We start from the raw sequence: 6,256 nt of genomic DNA on the forward strand, positions 1-6,256 counted from the left end.
TAATTATAAATGACAATCTTAGATGACTATTAGTCTATATAATTCTCAATATCTATCTAACTTAAAGACTAAGACAATAAATGACTGTGAAACAAATGAGGACAATGGCCTCCAAATATAAACAATGTACAAATATACATTGCAGTAGGTAAATATATATCAATACACAAACAATATATAAATATCTTAATCAGAGGTAGAAATGTACACTGCAATATGGTAAATATATACAATATATATATCAATACAATATATGTCAATACATAAAAATGTTTTAAACAGAGGTAGAAACATGCATGCATACAATAGTCAATATAATTTAACCTTGTATCAATATACAAGAATCTATACCAATATATTTGTCTAAAAACAGTAACTTACAATTACAAATCTATTATCCCATCATCCCTCTTTTTTTTTTCTTTTTCAAAATGATCCCTGAGCTTATAAAATTCCTCCCCAACACTCAATCATATACTAATTATAATCAACTCCTAAATGATGTCCCTAAACCCAAGGGCAAATTTTACTGGGAGAGGGGACGTCGTCCTCTAGAATTACTTCCAGCTGTCATGGGGGCGAAGTTCTTTCTGGGGGATCCTGTGAAAGTAAAATGATGGTTAAATTTCAAGATCAATGTCTTTTAAAATTGCAAATAGTCTCTGAGTATTTTGTGCAGGTCTGGCCAAAATGATGTATAAGATGTGCACCATTTCAGCTAACCAAGTTGGAACTGACTTGTGCATCTGGTACCCAAAGCAGGTCTTGTAGTAGCGCTATCAGTATCATGACGTCATATCAACCAGGTGGAGTTGTTGTTATGGGGCCCCATCTTCTTCCTGGAAACTTCAAATGTCACTTCAGGAAAAACTCATTGTTCATTATGAAAAACTTAAACATTAATCATATATATATATATGTATATATATATAGACATATATATATATATGTATATTCAATGAAAGACATGATAGATATATTCAATGAAAAGTATGATAGATATGAAGAAAAGCAAAGATGTTTTCTAAACTCATATTTCTTTCTGTCCCACATCATGGACTTGATATGAGACAGAAACTCCAAAAACTCTGGGTTTTTCTCTTACTAACAGGCTTGGAATTGGAGAGGGACTGAGCCAGAGTCCAACTTCAAAACCAGCTTTATAAATTTAGAAATATGGTTTAATTTTACTTACACAACCCATTCAGTTTTCTTGATATTTCCTATTGGGCAGGTATTTTTCCATCTGTCAGTATACAAACATCCAGGGCCCCTTGAATTTCTCAAAGATGAGTGTTTTCCTGTGGAGATAAGAACAGAACCCTGCCCCCATTCTATATGTTTTTCTTACCACCTGTATGAATATCATCATTGTGGATGAGTTGTCATTTCTCCTTTCCAAGAGGTTTCTCCTCTTCAAATCGAAACTTTATTAATTTTGATGGTATCCACAATTTTTCTTCTCCTGTGGAAACAAGAGCAAAACCCCTTCCCCAATGTAGCACATCTCCTGGCTTCCACTGAGAGGTCAGCACATCTTTGAAATAAATCTGTTGATTTAATTCAGCAGACTTTTCCATTATCCAATGTCTTTCTGCTGCTGTCATTCCTTTCTCATTAGTGTTAAGAAAATTCAAGGTTAATAAAGCATTATGTAATCTATTTCTGGGGGTATTTTCGGTCCCTTTCTGTTTGTTCAGCATATCCTTTATAGTATGATTTGATCTTTCTATAACTGCCTGACCTGTAGGATTATTTGGTGTACCTGTAATGTGTTTTATATTATAATAATCAAAAAAGTGTTTCATTTTCTTAGATACATATGCTGGACCATTATCTGTCTTTATTTGCACAGGTATACCCATGATGGCCTTAACTTCCAATAAATGTGTGATTACTGAATCAGCCTTTTCTGAGCTCAGGGCAGTAGCCCATTGAAAACCTGAATATGTGTCTATGGTGTGGTGTACATATTTGAATTTACCAAATTCCATAAAGTGGAACACATCCATCTGCCAGATTTCATTTCTCTTAGTACCCTTTGGATTACTCCCTGCAGGCAACAGCATTTGATTATAGAAAGAACAAGTAGGACATCTCTTTATAATGTCCTTAGCTTGTTGCCAAGTAATGGAAAATTCTTTCTTTAGCCCTTTACTATTGACATGATGCTTTTTATGAAATTCTGAGGCCTGCAACACACTTCCAATCAATAACTGATCAATCTCAGCATTATTTTGGGCTAGAGGACCAGGCAGACCTGTATGGGACCGGATGTGTGTTATGTACATCGGACAAACCCTGTTCCTGATTTTGTCTTGTACCTGGATAAACAATGAAGTCAACTCTGTGTCATCTGGTATAAATTCAGTGGTTTCAATATGCAAGATAACTCTTTCTGCATATTGTGAATCTGTAACTATATTAAGAGGTTCTTTAAAATCCCTTAGCACCATAAGAATGGCATATAATTCTGCCTTCTGGACAGAATTATAAGGGCTTTGTTCCACCTTACTCAATTCATCTGACTTGTAACCTGCTTTCCCTGATTTATTTGCATCAGTATAGAACGTACGGCCTCCAGTTATTGGATCATCACGTACAATTCTAGGAAGAATCCAAGAAGTTCTTTTTATGAGGTTAAGTCTACCACTTTTGGGATAGTTGCTATTAATTTCTCCCCCCAAAAAATAGCCCAAGCTCTTTGCCACGGTTCACTGTCTTTCCATAACTTTTTTATTTCTTCAGTAGTAAAAGGCACTATAATTTCTGCTGGGTCTATACCTGCTAGTTGACGAAGTCTCAGCTTACCTTTTATAATTAATTCAGAGACTTTTTCCACATAAGTTTTTAAATTTTTACTTGGTTTATTAGGTATAAATATCCACTCTAAAATAATATCTTCCCTCTGCATTAGAATCCCTGTAGGAGAAATTCCAGAAGGCAATATGACTAGGATGCAGCTAAGATTTGGGTTCACCCTATCCACATGTGCCTCCTGTAATTTTTCCTCAATCATTGTCAGTTCCTTTTCTGCTTCAGCTGTCAGTTTTCTTGGACTATTCAAATCTTTATCACCATCTAAGGTTTTGTTTAAATGAACTATTAGAACAGGTGTTATCCCAACAGCTGGTCGTAGACTGGAAATGTCTCCTAACAATCTTTGGAAGTCATTAAGAGTCTTTAACTGGTCTCTCCTAATTTGTACCTTTTGCGTTTTAATTTTCTCTAACCCTATTCTGTAACCTAGGTAATTAATAGAATTTCCTCTTTGAATCTTTTCAGAGGCAATTTGTAATCCCCACCTAGGCAAGACTTTCTTTACTTCTTCAAACATCCTTTCTAAAGTATCTTTATTTGAATCAGATAACAAGATGTCATCCATCTAATGATAAATTATGGACTTGGGGAATTGTTTACGAATTATTTCCAATGGCTTACTTACAAAATATTGGTACAATGTAGGACTATTGAGCATACCCTGTGGGAGAACAGTCCATTGATATCTTCTATTAGGCTGAGAATTATTATAAGTAGGCACTATGAAGGCAAATTTTTCTCTATCCTTTTCTTGTAATGGTATAGTGAAAAAACAATCTTTCAAATCAATAACTATAAGAGGCCATCCTTTTGGTAACAGAGAAGGCAAAGGAATTCCAGATTGTAGTGGGCCCATAGGTTGAATTATTTTGTTGACAGCTCTTAGATCTGTCACCATTCTCCATTTACCAGATTTCTTTTTTACAACAAACACAGGGCTGGTTGATTCTTCAATGTGGTGAGCATCTAGTTGCTCCTGCACCAGCTGTTCCAATGCCTGTAGTTTATCTTCAGCTAGAGGCCACTGTTTGATCCATATAGGCTTCTCAGTTAGTCATTTTAAAGGTAGGGCTGTTGGTACCTCTAATGTTTGGTATTTGCTGTATGTTCTTGTACAGCCTGAATGGCTGGTGACCTTTTTCCATAATACCTCATCATATCCTTCCCAGAATTATGAGTTCCTGGAACTACAGGAATGTTAATCTGGGTATTCCATTGCTGTAGCAGGTCACGGCCCCATAAATTTATGGCAATATTGGCTATATATGGCCTTCATCTTCCTATTTGCCCTTCGGGCCCTAAGCATTCAACCCATCTTGTGCTTTGTTTTACACGAGATAGGGTTCCAATTCCCAGGAACTGAACATCTACCTCTTGAAGAGGCCAATTCGGATGCCAAGATTCTGGGGTAATGATACTTACATCCGCACCTATGTCTAATAAGCCTTCAATAAAAGTGCCATTTATATAGAATCTTAGCTTTGGTCTTTGATCTTTAATAGAAGTCTGCCAAAATATACGTTTACTCTATCCTACTGGGTTTTTTGACTCATCCTCCACACGTATTTCATCATTTAGACCAGTATTACTTTTTACAGCAGAAATTGGAGCTTTTAATTTTCTTGGTGAGACACGTTCTCCACTGTGACTGGGAATGACTGGGCCACTGTTGGCTTGGGGGCCTTCGAGAGGCCCCTCAAGGAGTTTCCCAATGGTATCAGGTTGCCTTGTTTGTCTGTTGTTGACCTGCATTCGTTGGACCAATGTCGGCCTTTACCGCATCTCCTACATATATCTGAAGGCCTAGGTCTCCTATTTTTGTCATTCCCAGAGGAGATAATATTCCTAGAAATTCTGTGCCTGCAATCCCTTTTCAGATGTCCTAATTTACTACAATTAAAACACCTGGCAGTTTGATGTCTCCTCATTGCTTTGGAAATCACTTCTCCTACCCAAGATTCATCGTTATAGCTAAATGTCTCAACATTCATCGTATGCTGAATCCATTCATCCATTGGTGCTGATCTAGACTTTAAAGGCCCAATTATCTTTTTGCATTCTATGTTTGCATTATCATAAGCTAGAGATTCAAGAAGTATTCGTCTAGCTTCTGGGTCTGTTACCCCTATGTACAGAGCCTTAATTAATCTTTGCAAAAAGTCAATAAAGGGTTCTCTCTGTCCCTGCCTAATTCTGGTATATGATTCAACCCTTTTTGCTGGATCTTGTATCCTATTCCAATCATTTAAAGCTGCTTGGTGACATAGACACAGTACTCCATTGTCATAAAGAGCTTGGACCTGTGGATCAGCATATTCTCCTGCACCAAGAATTTGATCTTGGGAAACCTCGACACCTTTTGCTCTTCCTTGCTGTTCCATATGTTTGGATTCTTCTCTGAAAAAAATTCCAAACATCAAGGAAGGTCCATTATCTAAAACTGCAGACACTAACTGATGGAAATCATGGGGGGGTAGCTCTAGCATTAGAAGCCCAAGTCCTTATCATTTCCTTTACATATGCAGAGTGCAAGCCAAAATTAACAATAGCTTGCTTAATTTCTTTTAGATCATTCATTGCTATTGGCATCCATCTAGCTTCTCTGACTCCCTTTGAGCCTTTAGAAGTTGACGCTTTGTCAGAATTAAGTATAGGGTATGCCGCTAAAACCTTGGGTAAGCCAGTTCTAATAGCTGGTGTTGGCATTGTATCCTGTCCTTGTGCCTTATTACTCTGTTCACCAGCTCCAATCATTTCTTCAATCATTTCAAGTCTTTTTATTATTGTCTTTATTATTTTCTCTTTTGAATCCTGAATCTCCTGGCCTGCATGAGTTTCTAGTAAAGATTGTATGGTTCTTAGGAGTGCCATGATCTTCCTAAATGATAGAATATTCAAAAGAATACTGAAACCTAGTAACCAGTAAATTAAGTTATCCCCATAGTCATATAAACCTTGCATGACATAACCCATTGTATTGGTAACCAGAACAGTAAAATTCGCGTTGGAAACGAAAACTGCCATATTACCTATTATCCAGCAGGTGGTGCTGTTGCCAAGTCACGACGAAAACAGAGTCCTGTTTCAGAGTCCACCTAGTATTTGTTAAAAACTGGAAAATGTAAGTTGCTCAACAAAGTAAATGTAAATAAATCAATTCCAGAGACGGAACCAGAAACCCAGAATCCAGGAGTAGAGAAGAGCAACTTGGAAGCTGCTTATGCCTCCATGTGACAGAGTCACCCTGAGGGGTTGCAGCTTTCAGCAACCACGTGCTCTGGTTCGCGCCACTTAAGAGCTGTGCTTGCAATGGAGATTTCAAAACGACTTAGAAAAGAGCAAACCACGCGGCAGAGACTACACGGGCCTATGGAGTTTAAATCCACGTGGGGAGGCCAAGGCCACCGCGCAGCGGCGGCTGAGGAAGGAAGGGCTC

The sequence above is a fragment of the Microtus oregoni genome, unplaced genomic scaffold, assembly GCF_018167655.1.
Source record: "Microtus oregoni isolate MIOR12 unplaced genomic scaffold, Mior012 000030F_ref0000283, whole genome shotgun sequence".
In the NCBI taxonomy this organism is placed as follows: Eukaryota; Metazoa; Chordata; class Mammalia; order Rodentia; family Cricetidae; genus Microtus; species Microtus oregoni.